This window comes from Bubalus kerabau, chromosome 2 (genome assembly GCF_029407905.1).
Source record: "Bubalus kerabau isolate K-KA32 ecotype Philippines breed swamp buffalo chromosome 2, PCC_UOA_SB_1v2, whole genome shotgun sequence".
Taxonomy (NCBI): Eukaryota; Metazoa; Chordata; class Mammalia; order Artiodactyla; family Bovidae; genus Bubalus; species Bubalus kerabau.
Genome location: NC_073625.1, coordinates 105,994,466 through 106,012,132, shown reverse-complemented (window position 1 = coordinate 106,012,132; position 17,667 = coordinate 105,994,466). Strand labels below are relative to the sequence as shown.

Genomic DNA, 17,667 nt, shown 5'->3' with positions numbered 1-17,667 from the left:
TCCAAAGTAATCCCAGGGCTGATCTCCTTCAGAATGGACTGGTTGGATCTCTTTGCAGTCCAAGGGACTCTCAAGAGTCTTCTCCAACACCACAGTTCAAAAGCATCAGTTCTTCGGTGCTCAGCTTTCTTCACAGTCCAACTCTCACATTATATTAACTCAGGGTAGAATTTTTGAAAGACAAAAAAATTTCTGAAGCTAATTGTAAGCAATTTTTTATTTCACCAACTATGTATGTTTCCTTTCCCATGCAGTAAGGTTCTTGAGGGAAAAGAATATGCTTTCTTCATTCTTTCTGTTTAGCTCAGACCAGATACTTAATAAATGTTTATTGAATTGATCAACCTATCAGTAGACTTAAAGAAACTAACTGTAGTAATCAATTCTACTCAACATTTGTCCATAACACAAGCATAGCAAAAAAAAGGATTCTTAAAAAATATATTTATATGTCTACTAAATTTCCTTTGGGTCACTGCTACAGGATTCCCTCTAGGTCTGAGTATTTGTTTTCATGCTTATTGTGACAGCTCAGTAAGGAAAGAAAAGTTTTGTCCTATATGCTACAATGAATTTAAATTCAATTTTAAGACAAAACAGTCTTTAGGTGGCAAAAAGAAAGACCAAACCAAACCAGTGACTTGTCAAAGAAGTTTTATATCTTAATACTTGATGACACTAAAGGATTACTAGTCTTAGAAGTGTTTAATACTCTAAATTTACATTATCCACTAGTGATAATAGTACTTAGTATGAAACAGCTTTTTCTTTGTATTGACTTACCCAGGATCTGAAACTTAGGCAATAATTAGTCTCTTAAATGGATCTGTTTGGAAAGCATTATAAAATAAGAACTCCCTTCCCAAAGAAAGGTGCAGTTGTATTAAGGCTGCACTCATTTAATGGTGTCTCAAGTGAAACAGGTGTCTTCCCCACTTTGTTCTCCTGGAGCAGCTTTATAGATCTAAGCACTGCATATATAGCACACAGTGGCACTATTAAAAGAGCAGAATGAGGCCAAGGGAAAATTCATCTAGGATCCACACACCTAAATGCAGTTAGTAAACAGAGACACTAACTCTCATTAAGCATAATTAAACCTAATATTGACTGTAAACTGTTACTTACCTTAAACTTCTCTGTAGAGAATGTGGAAAGGGATTAACCTAGCAGATTGGGACATTAATAACTACCTCTTTCACATTAAAGTTACCATCAAGAAGGGCTGTATTCATAAATAAAACATAGAAGGGATTGAGAGACTGAAAATATGTAAATTTACTTTATAAAAAGGAAAGAAAAGCCTAATTTAAAAAAAAAAAAAAAAAGTGAGCTGTGCGCAATGCCAGCCCCAGCAAAATGGAACTCTGGCTAATCATTACCAAAAAAAAATAAAAAGCCTGAAATAATCACAGAAATGTGTCCTTGCCTTCTGACTGACAGCATCTGCTTCACAGGAGACTCCAGTTCAGCCAAGTCCATTCTTTGTCATGCATAACCTCCTCCACTGCTGAAACGAATGTGAGGTTTGAGGAGAGGATGAAGGAACTTAAGAGAAATAGGATTCTTTCCTGTTTTTCTCCAGTTGTTAATAGCTCTTTATTTATGAAATTGATTATAATGATTGTATAAATGTTGTTTCATTTGTCAGTAAGAAGTCACAGTGCTGTTTTTTGTTCAGTCAAAATGGTTTGGTAACTGGTCTCCTGCTACTATTTAATAATCTCCTTCTTGGGTGCAATCTAAAGAGTGTGTTGTGAAGGATATAAAAATGTCAGCTAAATTTAAGATCAACTGTTAAGTTTTTATATTATACTGCTGCCCCAAGGGGGGAAGCTAGGATGCAGGAGATAAGAATTTAAAGAGAAAAGAAAAGTAATGACAATACAAACTTAGCTACCAGCCTCAGACACATCTTTGAAATCTATCATCCTGTCTGTTTGCCGTGAATGTGCGCTATGATCTATTACTTGTTTTCCATCACCATTCCAATAAGGCACCATATACTCATTTCTGGATTTCCTTGTTACTTAACAGGGTGGGGTTTTTCTAATTTTTGGAATTGAATCTCACATACAACCTTGGTTATGGTTGTAGTATTAAACTGTACTTTAGGTAATACATGTTAGGCCCACAGGAACGTCTTAGTGCTAGCATGCTAAATTTTATCGTTGGTGAGCACCAGAGGGATATAGTAGTTGTGTATGTAGAAAAGAGAGCTTAGAAATTAAGCCTGGAGCATGTATTCATTTTTTTTTTTTAAGAGAATGTGAGGTTTAATTTTAGAATAAAACCCCTAATTTTTCCCCTGAATTTAAAGTTAGTTTCACAGCTTATGACATGAACTAATGAAATAGAAATAATTAATGGACAAAAATCTATCCTTCATTTCCCTCATTGAGCAAAAATTCACAGACTGGTTGGTTGACAGAGGATGAACAAAAACAGCAAGAGTAAGAGTACTTCTATCCTCCATTCTTGTAGCAATCGTGACATTATGAAATAACCATAACAATGGCACTCTTATTAATCAGACATATTTATACAGAATTAGTGTTGGCTTCTGCTCTATATTACCTTTAGTTTTACATGAACTTTTATTATCTGTGCATATCAAAAGAGATGTGGTGAATGAACAAAGAAACCCTGTTATGAGACAAGTATTATTTGACATTTTGGGAAGCTCTTATTATAGGGTTTCCTCTTAAGTGAGAATAACGGGAAGGTTGTCATTAGTTGCACTATTACAGACACTCTGGATTTTTAAAAACAGAAACGGAGCCCACTTTTTTCCTTGAAGAAGATTCATTAGTTAGAATAATTCTAATGATCTAAGACTTCTGAGACTTGGGCCCCTGTTCTTCTTGCTTTATCATGTGAAAAAATGACCCCATTAGGCATCTCTTTAGATACTTTTTCCCGTGGTTTACAGAGCAAAGTTTAGTTTATGGTTCTCTATTTTTTTTTAAAGATGTATCATCATATTCAGACTTTTGGAAAATCTCTGATTAAACCAAAATACAGATGACTTGCAAGGTCTATACCTCTACTGGAATCCAGATGCCTGTTTGTTTTTTTTTCCATCCTAAAAGAGGACAGCTCTAAGTAAGTTCATTTGAGGTCTTCTCCAAATCCCATGGACAGAGGAATCTGGCGGGCTACAGTGCAAAGGGTCACAAAGACACGTCTGAGCAAGTGCCACGTATGCACATGGCAGGCTTACGACAGGTATGACTGGGAATTATGGTGGGAAAAAGAGCCTGACTATGGGTAATATTTAATCATCTCTTAAAATTATAGGAACTATGTGTTCAAAACCTGACCAGTTGCCATGTATTTATTTTTTCTAGAGTTTAGGATAAAATTTTAAGTCCGAAAGTAAGAAAAATAGGTGAATCAGCACAGCTGCAATACATCAGCTGCCTGAATAAGGAGAACAGTGATTCGCAAAGTGGAGAAAGTAGAGATCAAAACTACCACCTGTGGGGTCTTTTGAAATTAACCTTCCCCAAGTAGACAATTATGTGTATAGACGCTTGTCTGAGAGCCAAAAATACTAGAAAACAGTTTACCAATTGATAATTAGGCTGCTTTTAATCTTTTAAAGTTTAAATATAGAAAACTGAACAGCAATTTTTAAATCACAGAATTTTCCTCTATCCTTATCATATCTTCCTATTTTATGTTAAGAGAGACAGAATTTGGGGGTTCAGTGAAAAAAGAGCAACCCCCCCCAAAATAACACATAAACCTTGAAGAGGAAAAAACAAAAACAAAAGCTGTCAAGTTTGAGGTTTGAATACATGTAAAACAGGCCAAGTTTTCTGAATGAGCCACAAAAAATCATTGAGCTCTTCCTAATTACCCATCTATCTTGCACAGCAATAGAGAAGGACCTTTTCTGCATCTTGAAGTACTTAAACTGAATCCTTTAAAATTATTTCCGTATTTTTAACTTCTCATGTTTTCTATTATACATTTTAAATTGGATGCTAGAAAGACAGGCAAAGTGATTTTACCTGTGGCCATTCTGCCATCTCTACATAGGGAGGATATTTAAAACCTATTTAAAATAGGAGAGATCATCCTTGCTGAGATTCATGAGATTTCTTGGCTTTAAACTCTAGAATGAAATGTCTTCTCATTTTAGGGACATTAACCGAGCTGAACATTTTATACAGGTTCACCATATACCTTTTTTGCTACTTATAAGGTACCTATTGCCCAAATAGCACTTGAAGGTGGTTCAAAGCAGAATATATTTGCATGTTTAAATCCTGACCAGATTATGGTGTGTGGGAGTACTCTTCAGTGTTCTGCATATTACAGGTATGCAGTACCGACTCATCTTAAATGCAGAGAAGCTGTGGTCACTGAGAGCCACCAAATTGAAAGGTAGTTCAGTAAAGTTCTTTTGCATCAGAATGTAATTCATCTTAACTTTTACATATATAATTTTCAAGGAAATAAATTCACCGGTGACTTATAAATCACTAATTTTCTTTAGCAACCAATTATATATATATATATATATATATATATATATATATATATGTATGTATGTATGTATAATTGGCCCTGATGCTGGGAAAGATAGAAAGCAAAAGGAGAGGAGGGCAGTGGAGGATGAGGTGGTTAGATAGCATCACTGACTCAATGAACGTGAATTTGAGAAAACTCAGGAATATAGTAAAGGACAGGGAAACCTGCAGTGCTGCATTTCATGGGGTCAGAAAGAGTCGGACATGGCTCAGTGACTGAACAACAACATATATATATATATATATGTATCTCCCACCTATGACCTAATCTAAAGCTAGTTATATTTTGGTATAACACATCTTTGGTAATAATTGCATCCTTTCATTCACTGCAAAACATTATTAGTGCCAACTTAAGCATAGAGATATACAAATGAAAATATAGGGTATCTGCTTTCAAGAGACCTATGGGTGGCTGAGGTCTCAAACACAAAAAAATTCTATAAGTATTAATACTTCAGATCAGATCAGATCAAATCAGTTGCTCAGTCGTGTCCGACTCTGTGACCCCATGAATCTCAGCACGCCAGGCCTCCCTGTCCATCACCAACTCCCAGAGTTCACTCAAACTCACGTCCATCGAGTCGGTGATGCCATCTAGTCATCTCATCCTCTGTCGTCCCCTTCTCCTCTTGCCCCCAATCCCTCCCAGCATCAGAGTCTTTTCCAATGAGTCAACTCTTTGCATGAGGTGGCCAAAGTACTGGAGTTTCAGCTTTAGCATCATTCCTTCCAAAGAAATCCCAGGGTTGATCTCCTTCAGAATGGACTGGTTGGATCTCCTTGCAGTCCAAGGGACTCTCAAGAGTCTTCTCCAACACCACAGTTCAAAAGCATCAATTATTCGGCGCTCAGCCTTCTTCTCAGTCCAACTCTCACATCCATACACGACCACAGGAAAAACCATAGCCTTGACTAGATGAACCTTTGTTGGCAAAGTAATGTCTCTGCTTTTGAATATGCTGTCTAGGTTGGTCATAACTTTCCTTCCAAGGAGTAAGCGTCTTTTAATTTCATGGCTGCAGTCACCATCTGAAGTGATTTTGGAGCCCCAAAAAATAAAGTCTGACACTGTTTCCACTGTTTCCCCATCTATTTCCCATGAAGTGATGGGACTGGATGCCATGATCTTCGTTTTCTGAATGTTGAGCTTTAAGCCAACTTTTTCACTCTCTGCTTTCACTTTCATCAAGAGGCTTTTGAGTTCCTCTTCACTTTCTGCCATAAGGGTGGTGTCATCTGCATATCTGAGGTTATTGATATTTCTCCCAGCAATCTTGATTCCAGCTTGTGTTTCTTCCAGCTCAGCGTTTCTCATGATGTACTCTGCATAAAAGTTAAATAAACAGGGTGATTTAAGAGGGGCCTAAAAAGTTATTATGGGAACATAATATCTACTTGGGAGATTAAGGAAGGATTTACAAAGATCATATTCAAATGGAGTTTTGAAAGATTAATAGATTTGATAGGTGAAGGGTGGACAGAGGGTGGGGGTGGGTGGGTAGTTGCATTGGGAGGAATATTCTAGGAAAAGGTAACAGTAACATGAAGGTAACATGAAGGTAACATGAAGGCCCTGGGCAATGAAAGAGTCTTGCTCAAAAAGACATGGCAACTGGTTTAGTAAGGCTTCATCTTAGGGTGGAAGTAAGAAGTGAGATTGGATGGGTAATGTTGGTCAAACTATAAAATGCCCTAAATCCTGTACCAGGGAGATTGGGTTTTATCCTGTCACTATTGATCAGCCACTGGAAGACCAGTATAAAATGATGTATTTAAGAGTGGAAAGACAATGATCCACATGATGATCAACTGGGTTTGGAATATGGTGGAGGAATTATAAATAAGCCAACTTCTTGGATTTGGTGAATGAAAGTTTCATATATAAAGACAGAAAATGCAACTAGCTACTGCTCTCTCTCTCTTCCATATCTACACTCAGACTTCACCAGATACATGTTTATATTGTTTCCATTTCCTCACCAGTGCAATCATCAATTCACCCCATCTGCCTCCAAGACCTGTATCACTTCACCAATGTAACTCTTATTGAGATCTCATTGAGCATTTCATCTTTCTGACCACTTCCTCCTTTTTGAAATGCATTCTGCTCTATTTTCCACGACATCAGTCTCTCCTGACTTTCTTCCTAAGCCCCTTGTTATTCCCTTGATATCTCTTTTGTCAGCATCTTTTCTGATATCCAGTTGTCAAGTGTTGGTAATCCTAAAGTCCGGATCCAACAGGCTTCTATCCATAACCAGTATTATTGGTGTCAGTATAGCCATAACAAATTGAGATGTTTTTAGAGGAGGTACTATAATTATTTTAAGGTCTTCTTTCGGGGGGATCATCTTTCAAAGGTTATATTTAAATATACAGTCTTGTATTCTTTATTATGGGCTTCCCTGGTAGCTCAGCTGGTAAAGAATCCGCCTGCAATGTAGGAAATCCTTGTTCGATTCCAGGATGGGGAAGATTCCCTGGAGGAAGACATGCAAGCTATTCCAGTATTCTTGCCTGGAGAATCCCTATGGACAGAGGAGCCTGGAGGGCTACAGTCCATAGGGTCACAAAGAATAGGACATGGCTGAGCAACTCAGCACAGCACATATTATGCATACTTGCCTACTAAGTCATTTCAGTCATGTCAGACTCTGTGCGACCCTATGGACTATAGCCCACCAGGCTCCTCCATCCATGGTATTCTCCAGGCAAGAATACTGGAGTGGGGTTGCCATGCCCTCCTACAGGGAATCTTCCTGATCCTGGGATCAAACCCACATCTCCTGCGGCTTGTGCATTGCACATGGGTTCTCTACCGCCAAGCTACAGGGGAAGCCCGTTCTTTATTATAGTAATACAGTCAACTACATGCCTCCCAGCAAACTCTTATGGTAAATTCATTTGATAACTTTTGTTCTAATTTGTACATCTTATAAAATCTTCCTGATGTTTATGCTTTAATATTAGGCCATTATTAATCTTCCTTGAATCTCAGTTTCTTAATCTATAGTATATGAGGAGCCATACCAGCTCCTTAGGATTCCATGTTGCTATGGCTTCATATTTTACTACCTGAAGAGGTCAGTGAACTGGAAAGGATGTGAGGCTATCACTTTGAATTACATAGTCAAAGCTTATACAAACGGTTGTGTGTCTTTTCTATTATACATCTATACTTCACATTTTACTTCCTATTTTAAGATAGTTCCATGCTTGTGGAAATATACATATATATTCCTAATTCTGTGTTTACTTAAAATTTTTTGCACATTTTTTTCTTTGAACTGTTGATCAAAATATTTTTTAACATGTGAATAGATTTTATATTATAATTACTGCACTGACCAGTGCTTATTTAACCCCACAGGAAACCCAGATGTGACAGTCTCAGTTAACCAAGTGAGGTTTAAGATTTTCAAGTGTCTTATTACAGTTTTGTGCATATTTCTCTTCTTTGTCTTTGGTTAACAAGGTTGCTTCTAAACCCTTTCTTTTTTTTTTTTAATTTAATTTTATTTTTAAACTTTACATAATTGTATTAGTTTTGCCAAATGGCGGATTCATTTTGATATTTGGCTAAACCCTTTCTTTTGTGATTAGATTGCATTGCCAGTGTATTTTCAGTTCTCCATAAAAATGGCCACTTTAGAGTCAGGCTGGTTAGATATTCAGGACAGTTTTCTTCTTAGTCAGATACCATTTAATGCTAGTGATTTATCTGTGTTTAAGTTATTAATGAATTTTATGACAAGCTTTGTATTTGTCATTATTTTGAATCCAGAACCTCTAAATTTGTCTGCTTCAAATACATCTGAGGCATGGGAATCTACTTAATGCCTTCCATGTGCATGTGTGTATGGGTGTATGTATTTTCTTAGTATGTGCATATAAGTTTTTATTATTAATTTAATAAAAATATCTTTGAATTTCTGCATACTACTAGCTGATTTAGTCCATTGGTGTAAAAAAATGAACAAAGTTGAAATAAGAGCAATAAAATAATACTCACTTGGTTTTGGTGTTGCTGTCAATGCAAATTGGGCTTCATTTTCCTTCTTATGGATTTTATTTATTTAATCTTACCTATATCTAATGGATTTTCTTTCTCAATTTGCATAATTTTTACTGAACATTTGCAGTGTGCAGTCTACCTGGATTTATCCCCAAGATCGTTCACTACGTGGTCTTCTTTTACTCATTTGAGCAGTCTTGCCACTTAAAACAATTAAGCGGTCTTTCTTTCCTCATATTTCTTTGTTCATTTTATCATTTAAATATAAGTATATTATTCTCCATTTCCACTTTTATCCTCCTTCATGTCCATCTTTTTGTTTCTTCACATTTTATCCAATAAAATATTTGAAGGTAAGCTGTAAACTGTGTGATTTTCTGTTTTAAAAACAGTCCTTTAGGGTTTGTTTGTTCATCTCTAACTAATCGTCCTTCGGTGCTCATTATGAGATGTGAGGGAAGTGAGAATTCTATTCAGTTCCTCTTGGGGTCCTGGAAGGAAAATAGCTGGGTAATTTAGACTTTTTGTGAATTTTAGGTTCTGGTCTATTTAAATCTTGATTTACATATAGTTTGGTCCCCAGCTAGCCAGAGATTGGAAATTTTGTGAAAAATTCAAATGCCATTTTACCATTTCTGAGTAATTTATAAATTTAGACTATTTCTCTTGATATCTTCAGAATATCTATTATTTAAAACTTGGGAGAGCTAATTTATCTGTAAAGACTATACTCTGCTCCAGAGAAGAAAAAATTCCCCTTCTCAAGTGCAAATGTAAATATTATGCTTCAATGGGATGTTACCAGCAGATTCTGTCTTTATTTTCCAAATTTTATATATTATACTGTTCCTAGATTATGTGGGTAAGAATGACAGATGAAGCATTATGAGCTGTTTATCACTGTCATAAAAAATAAGTCATAGGAAGTAAATATCTGGACCCTAAAAAATATTACAATTTCAATTCTTTAGTCCAGAGACCATAATTTCTCCTTATTGGATCCTGTCTATAGAAGAGAGAATCCACCAAAGAGTAAATACTCAGTCAACATAAACTGATGGTGAAAATTCCTAAAGTTTAGCCTTGAAAGGGAGCTTTATAAAGTGTCTTTGTACCCTGAAGGAAAACCTCCCTCCTGGAATGCTGTGTATTAAAAAGTACAGATACTTGTGCATTTTTAGTACATTGTGTGGGGAGTGACATACGTGGAACTCCATTAATAGCAATTTATGTTGTGTTCTTTTCATTTCACTTTGCTAATGAATTTAGTATCAGATTGATGGGTGCTTGGAACAGAAGGCTTAATTCGCAGTTTAAGTAGAACAGTATATATTTTCCAGATAAGGGCCTACAAAGCGATCTCCATTGGAAGTGAAGCTCTCCATACAAAAGGATACTTGGAAACACTCTTTTCAGCAGGTATGAATTGAGTTAGAGATCTTTGATCTATAAATTCACATTTCTTTATAGAGGGGGACATTACCTCCCAGGTAGCATTTGGAAATGGGTGGTTGTTACAATGACAGGAAGCACTATTGGAATTTAGTAGATAGGGAAAAGACATGACCTTAAGTCCTACAGTAGGTGAACTAATTACTTAAAAGGTGGCATGACCAGCTCTCAAAGCCAATATTTGGGCAACCAGAGAGGTATCACTTATAGTTAGTAGTTTTCAAGCATTTTCATAAGCCACAGAAAGAAATGCATTTAAATCATGACTTTGTATGCTCACGTAGATGTATATATATACACTGAAACAAAAATTTTACAATATTTACCCTTTCTATGCATGATACCATTTTTCCATTCTATCCATGATACCAATATTTTCTATTCTGTCAATTTTATCTCATTCTATCCTATTCTATGTTTCTTTTTCTTTTAAAGTCTAAAACCACTATCTTAATTTCAAGACCACTGGACAATTTAATGTTTTAGATGTCTTTAAATTTCCAAGTAAGATCAGGATAAAAGACAAAATAACTTGCCTTAGTATGCCTTGGTTTCCTTTTATTCTAAGCAGAGTTTAGAATTTCCATATGAGACTGTGGTCCAGATTTCTCTGGGGGAGAGGCCTGGGCCTATACGCCAGCAGTTCTGATATAAGGCCTAATTGCCACCTTGCCCCTCTGTTGCTAAGAGATAGGGAAGGGATAGGGGTGATAGCTAGGGAAGGGAAACAGAGAGCACTACCCCAGCTCACTGCTGGCATTTGGATCTAAAGACTCAAAGTTGCCCCTGTGGTACATATTAGAAACCACATGGTGTTATGTAAAGGTACAAAGTTCAGTGAGATGAGAGTAAAACTCTCTGCTCTTCCTGTCCAAGTGAGTCATCTGTAAGCTGTGGGATGGTGACTTGGCATATTGGGTCTCTCCCTTGCATATTGTTGATTGAGGCAAATGTGGAGTCAAGTAGCCTTCACGATTTGGTGCAGTGTCTAATTTATCATGGTTGTATAAAGTTAACCAACATTCTTGCTTCTCAGAATATTGTCAGAGTGTTAGTTTGTCAGAGTATTTTTAATCGGCATAGTTACTGATGGCAGTCCAGTTCAGTTCAGTCGCTCAGTCGCGTCTGACTCTGTGTGACCCCAGGGACTGCAGCACTCCAGGCCTCCCTGTCCATCACCAAATCCTGGAGTTTACTCAAACTTCTGTCCACTGAGTCAGTGACGTTGATGGCAAGCCTACCGTTATACCTTAATTTTCTTCATGTCCTTTACCTAAAGTGATTATACCAATTATATCCTCACCTGAAGGAGAGAAAGGTTAATTTGGGGAAACAAAGCAGCCCTAATGATTTCAGTATGTCTTCCTCATTAGAGGTCCACTGTTTGCCTATTTTTAGGATACCTACCCTGCTCTCTTGGAGAAGGCAATGGCAGCCCACTCCAGTGTTCTTGCCTGGAGAATCCCAGGGACAGCGGAGCCTGGTGGGCTGCTGTCTATAGGGTCGCACAGAGTCGGACACGACTGAAACGACGCAGCAGCAGCAGCAACCCTGCTCTCTGAAGTTGTAAGAAAACCTACAGAACAGGGTTTAGTCACGCAGAGGGGAGCTGAGCATGGGTAATTTTCTGCTATCATCTTCCTGGTCCATGTGGTGTTCTCATGAGTATTTGTCTATCTATCTGTTTGACTGAAAAGGCCAGGATTTAACTTAATCTCTTGCTTTTGTTGTGTTGACCCAGCGACGAGTGCAGAATGCCTTGAGTTGGAGATTTATATTTAGGGAGTAAGATCATAGCAATCATTTCCATGAGTTTATTAGCACTTTTTCAACTCTTAGTATAGTATGTTCTTATCTGGTTGTTTAGAGACCTTGGTCCTATTTGCAATAGTAGAACACATTTAGTATTAAATATTTAGCATTATACATGGTACTTCAGATGCATCTATAAAGTAAAACAACTTTATAGATGCTGCTGCTAAGGCGCTTCAGTTGTGTACGACTCTGTGCGACCCCGTAGACAGCAGCCCATCAGGCTCTGCTGTCCCTGGGATTCTCCAGGCAAGAACACTGGAGTGGGTTGCCATTTCCTTTTCCAATGCATGAAAGTGGAAAGTGAAAGTGAAGTCGCTCACACTACCTGGCACCAAATTTTAAAAGGGATTTAAACAATTGAACTTAGTATGTCACAAAAGTTGCCCTTTCTTAGTATGTCACAAAAGTTGCCCTTTCTTATTTCACTCTTACTAGATTCCTTTCCGAGTTACTTTCCACTCATTGTTTTGTGGAAATAGATGCATTTATTTACAGACAAAACAAAATGTGTTCTCCTCTTTCCAACTTTTAGTTCAACTTTGCCCAGATAAACAGACTTCATAGAAAGCCAAAGTTAGAGATGGAGTGATGGAGTGACAGTTCTCCTTTCCTTTCTTCATTTGGAGCCACCGTTTCTTATTTGAAGAAGGTGACCTACCAGTGTCATAACCGTCCCTTACAATGAGAAAAAGGTTACCTGTGAGACATCTTCGTGGATGATGTCAGGGCTGAGTACAAGAGCTAAGATCATTAAGACTTGTCCCTCTTGAGTTGGGCAGCATGAAAAGAAACAGTGACTTTTTTTAATTTTGTTCAAGTCCTTTGAGAGTAGTTGTCATTAAGTCAGTGAAGCCAAGATCAGAGGACAAACCCAAAGCACAGTAGTGCAGCTAACAAGTGAATTCAATCCAAAAGCTAAAAATGAAGAAAAGCAATGTGGAGAGAGAAGGCAAAACATTTCTGGGAAAGCTGTGTGAAAAGAACTGAGGAAACTGTATCTTGTTTATATTGGTCCTAACCCCTTGGCATATGAATAGTATGTCTGACTGTCCATTAGCGTGCACAGGTAGGTAGCAGGAGGCTCTTTTTGTCACCCGTTACTGCCATTTAGGAAGTTGTCCATGAGATACTGGAGTTGGAGTTGTCAGGATTCATCCACAGTCATGGAATGCCTGATTACCCTGTGCTGATAAGGGGCTGAATGCTTGATCTCCAACACACCTGCCTTGGGAAGATTTTTCTATGGGATGAAGCAGAGTTCCAGACTTCTTGGTGGCCATGATCAAAGTGCTTGAGGAGCTTTGTTCACAGCATTGATGGCTGCAAGTGAAAGCATCTTTTTTCCCTTGATGTCCAAGATCAGCCAGGGCAGAGTAGGATCTATCTCCACAAGATTTTGTTCCAGATGGGGCCCAGTGAAGTTTTTCCTTTCCTCTGATATTTCCCTCAGCGAGTGCTTGGTTTCTAACAGTATTTGCTGTTGAGTGCATTTGTTGTTGTTGTTGTTGTTCAGTTGCTAAGTCATATCTGACTCTTTGTGACCCTAGGACTATAGCATGCCAGGCTCCTCTGTCCTCCACAATCTCCCAGAGTTTGCTCAAATTCATGGCCATTGAGTCAGTGATGCTATCTAACCATTTCATCCTCTCCTCCCCGCTTCTCCTTTTGCCTTCAGTCTTTCCTGACATCAGGGTCTTTTCCAATGAATTGGCCCTGCAAATCTTATCTTGCTTTGGAAGAGAACTGTAACTATTTAACTTTCACTTTTTCTCAGCGCTCTGTTGAAGCATGTTGGAACTGGTGCTTCTTAAACTCATTCTTTTCTTGGATGGATCTTTCTTGACTCCATAATTTCAGCTTAAATGATACTTCTTCAAAGCAACTTTCTTAGATCATCCTATCTAAGGTAGGACGCTTCTTTAATCCATACCATGGCACAGTGTTTACTTCTTTCTTTAGCGTATAGTCGTCCCTTTTTATCTGTGGGGGAATTGGTTCTAGAACTCCCAAGGATATGGAAATCTAGGATGTTCAAATCCTTTATATAAAATGGCCTATTATTTGCATAAAATCTACATACATCCCTTTTTATACTTTAGATCATCTCTGGAAATTTTTAAAAATATTTTTGATGGGTGCGTGATTGTTTGAATCCACAGATGCAGAACCTGTGGATATGGAGGATCAGCTGTATATGGCTCCAGGAAATTGTAAATATCTGTGTCAATAATTACATTTACATTTATTATAATTGGTGGTATATTTGGATTTATGTCTACCATTTTTTGTTTCCTGTTTATTCCTTCTGTTTCCCATTTCTTGTCTTATTTTCAGGTTATGTGAACTTTTTTATCATTCATTTTAGTTTATTGTGCTTTTGACTATTTATCTTTATATATTTTTAGGGGTTATTCTATAGGTTATAATATGTATATGTAGCTTTTCACAGCCTTTTTAGAATCAATTTTTGTCACTTCAAGCAGAATGTAGAAATTTAGTCGCCATATAAGTTCTTTTACTCTCAAAGTTTTGCAATATTGTTGTTATATATTATCTTTGTGTATATGTGTACTTAGTTGCTCAGTTGTGTCCCACTCTTTGCAATTCCATGGACTGTAGCCTGCCAGGCTCCCCTGGATTCCACCGGAATCCATGGGGATTCTCCAGGCAAGAATGCTGGAGTGGATTGCCATGCCCTCCTCCAAGGGATCTTCCCAACACAGGGATCGAACCCAGGTCTCCTGCATTACAGGTGGATGGATTCTTGACTGTCTGAGCCACATCTTTACATACATTGAAAACTGTATCAGATAATGTTGAGATTTTTTTCTTTCAACTATCAAACATATTTTAAAGAACTTAAGAGGAGAACAGTTCATTCTGTTTACTCATGTTTATCATTTCCTTTTGCTTTTCCTTGTTCTTGGTGTATAAAGTTTCCTCTGATATCATTTTCTTTCTGCCTGGAGAATTTCCTTTAGCAATTTTTTTTTAAATATAAATTTATTTATTTTAATTGGAGGCTAATTACAATTTTGTATTAGCAATTCTTTTGGAGCAATTCTTCTGGCAACCAATTTTCTTAGTTCTTTTTCACCTGACAATATCTTTATTTCACTTTGATAAAGCTATTTTTTACTGTTTATAGAATTCTATGTCGATAGTTCTTTTCTCTCAGCACTTTAAAAAAAAACCATGTCATTTTCTTCTGGCGTCTGTGATTTCTGATGAGAAACCCATGGTCATTTGGATCATTGTTCCCTTATAGGTAATGTGTAATTTTCTCTAGAAGATTTTAAGATATTTTTCCTGATTTTCAGTTTCCATAGTTTAGTTTTCATGTATCCAGATATGGGTTTTTATCGCTGTTGTTGTTGTTTGTTTCTATTCTGTTTCAAGTTTGCCATACTTCTCGAACCTGTATATTTATGTATTTCACAAAATTTGGGAAGATTCTAGTTGTGGTTTCTCCAATTTTTTTTTTTTTTTTTTTTTTTAGCACTAAACTCTTTTTCCTTTCTTTCTGATACTATGATGACATGAGTGCTAGATTTTTTTCTTATTATCTCACAGGTCCTTCAGCCTATACTGTTTTTCTCTTTGTTGGTTCCTATTGAATCTGCCCTGTTTTAAAGCTCAGTGTCTCTTTCCTCTATCATCTTTATTTTGTTATTGAGTGATTTTGTTGTTGATTGTATTTTTCTGTTTCAAGACTATTCCTTGTTGGAGCATTTTTATGATAGCTAATTTTAAATCTTTCTCAGATGATTTCAACATCTGTCTGATTTCAGTGTTTGTGATTGTTAATTATCTTTTCTCATGTGGGTTGAGATTTTCCTGGTTCGTCATATACCTAATAATTTTGGATTGCAACCTGGACTTTTTTACATTATAAGATTTTTGAATCTAAGTTAAATTCTATAGAGAATATTGGTAATTTTGTTTTATTTAGTATGTAATTAATCTGATTAGGTTGAGGTCACAAGTTAAAAGCTGCCTTCTATGATTTCAATGCCAGTTTTCTTTTCAGTGCTTTTTCAGATGACTATGTACAGTGGTCAATTAATATGTTAATTTAGTTTTCAATTTCTTTTGTATACTGATTAAAATCAGATCTGCATATATGCAGCTTGAAATGAATCATATATAATGTAATATTCCATATATATATAGATATAATATAATATTCAATTAGTAAAACCAGTAGCAACAGATAAATATCAGTGTTTGTCCTAGGAGATCCAGTACTGGAAACTTTGGTAAAATGAAGCAATTTATAATGGAAGTTGAATAGTGACCTAGATGAGCATACCTACTTAGACAACTAGAGATTTATTTATTGTTATTAATAATTCATTATATTTTACAGTGATGAAAATCTCACAAGTTGAATATATTTTGAAACAATGAAGATAAGTAAAGGTACTAATTAATTATTCCAAGGGCTGTAGAATGTTTAGATATCTTTGACTTATCTTCCCTTTTGCCCTGCTAATTAGAGACATATCTTCCTTTCTAACTTGTAAATTGTTTATCACACACCTGCTAACCAATTGCCTGTTTTAAAACTGCTATGATTGATAGAAATTTATGGCTCTAAGTAGTTTATACAAAATTTGGAAAAATTTTGCATATCATGGATTCTTTTGATTTGAAAGTATTAAAAAACAAACTCTGAAATAGGAGTCAGGTGGCCAATAACCTAGCTCCAGTTTTGTGTTGCTGTCAGGCAAGTCTCTTATCTTCTTTGGATTCTAATTTCCTCCTTCATAAAATGAGACATTTTAAAGCATTTACCTTACATTTTCAAAAAATCATCATGAAGATCAAATGAAAAGATGTATTATAGAAGTTTTTTCTCAAAGTAAAAGTATTATGTAAATGTACGAGATTATTGTTACCCTCATCATCATTCATTAGTGGTACTGATGATAGTGGATGACTATAGCACTGCTGAGAAGCTGAAAACAATTTTGATACAAATTTTCTCTAGTTTGCCTGATGATAAAGTCTACTTTCCTATCCTACAACTTATTTGCATCCTTTGTATTTTTGTTCTGGTTATATAATTTTTTTTATGGCACCAAATTTGATCTGTGAGTAGTATGAGATCAATCAAATAACAAGCTTGGATTAATTCCTTGATCAGTAACAATGAGTTATAAATTCAGTGAATTTTGCAAACTGGGATAGGATTCTATCTTATTAAGAATAGGTCCCCTAAGATCCCTCCCTGAATGAATTTTACTCATTGTTGAGTGGAGAAGCAACAGTCTCTTGGAACAACTTACTGAATTCCAAAGAAGAAACAGTTTGTCCTTAAAGCATTATGAAATTCAGGGAATGAATGATATTCACCCAAGGAAAATTTTGTAACATAAATATAGAATATATTGGTTTCTTCGAAGGGTCATGTATTATTTTAATTCATGTAATCATTAACTTAGTTACTTGAAGATCACAGATTATTAATGGATGAATTCTAAGTGAAAAAAAAGTATGCATAGGCTGAATAAGAAGATAGGTATGCATTACATCAGAGATGTCATTAAAATATACCTGAAAAACACATTTGTGTAATTAGGGAGGATGACAGCAATCTATGAAACCTTTGCTTGTGAGCTTTTTTAACTTACATGCAGAATACATTATGTGAAATGCTGGTCTGGAAGAAGCATAAGCTGGAATGAAGATTGCCAGGAGAAATATCAATAACCTCAGATATGCCGATGACACCACACTCATGGAAGAAAGTGAAGAAAACTAAAGAGCTTCTTGATGAAAGTGAAAGAGGAGAGTGAAAAAGATGGCTTAAAACTCAACATTCAGAAAACTAAGATC

At 36.3% G+C, this 17,667-nt stretch overlaps 1 protein-coding gene across 23 annotated transcripts in view; it reads left to right on the top strand.

The window, feature by feature from the left end:
- The window catches only part of ZBTB20 (zinc finger and BTB domain containing 20), an 869,429-nt gene that overhangs the window by 176,604 nt on the left and 675,158 nt on the right, over window positions 1-17,667 (top strand). For 4 of the 23 annotated variants that reach the window (XM_055568250.1, XM_055568255.1, XM_055568252.1 and 1 more), the window contains one exon: window positions 2,972-3,228. The exons of 17 other annotated variants lie outside the window; for them this stretch is intronic. The gene's annotated coding sequence lies outside the window, so the exon portion shown is untranslated. Of the gene's footprint in view, window positions 1-2,971; window positions 3,229-9,899; window positions 9,979-17,667 lie in introns of all 23 variants that reach the window. 2 more of the 23 variants (XM_055568251.1, XM_055568253.1) reach the window with 1 other exon arrangement.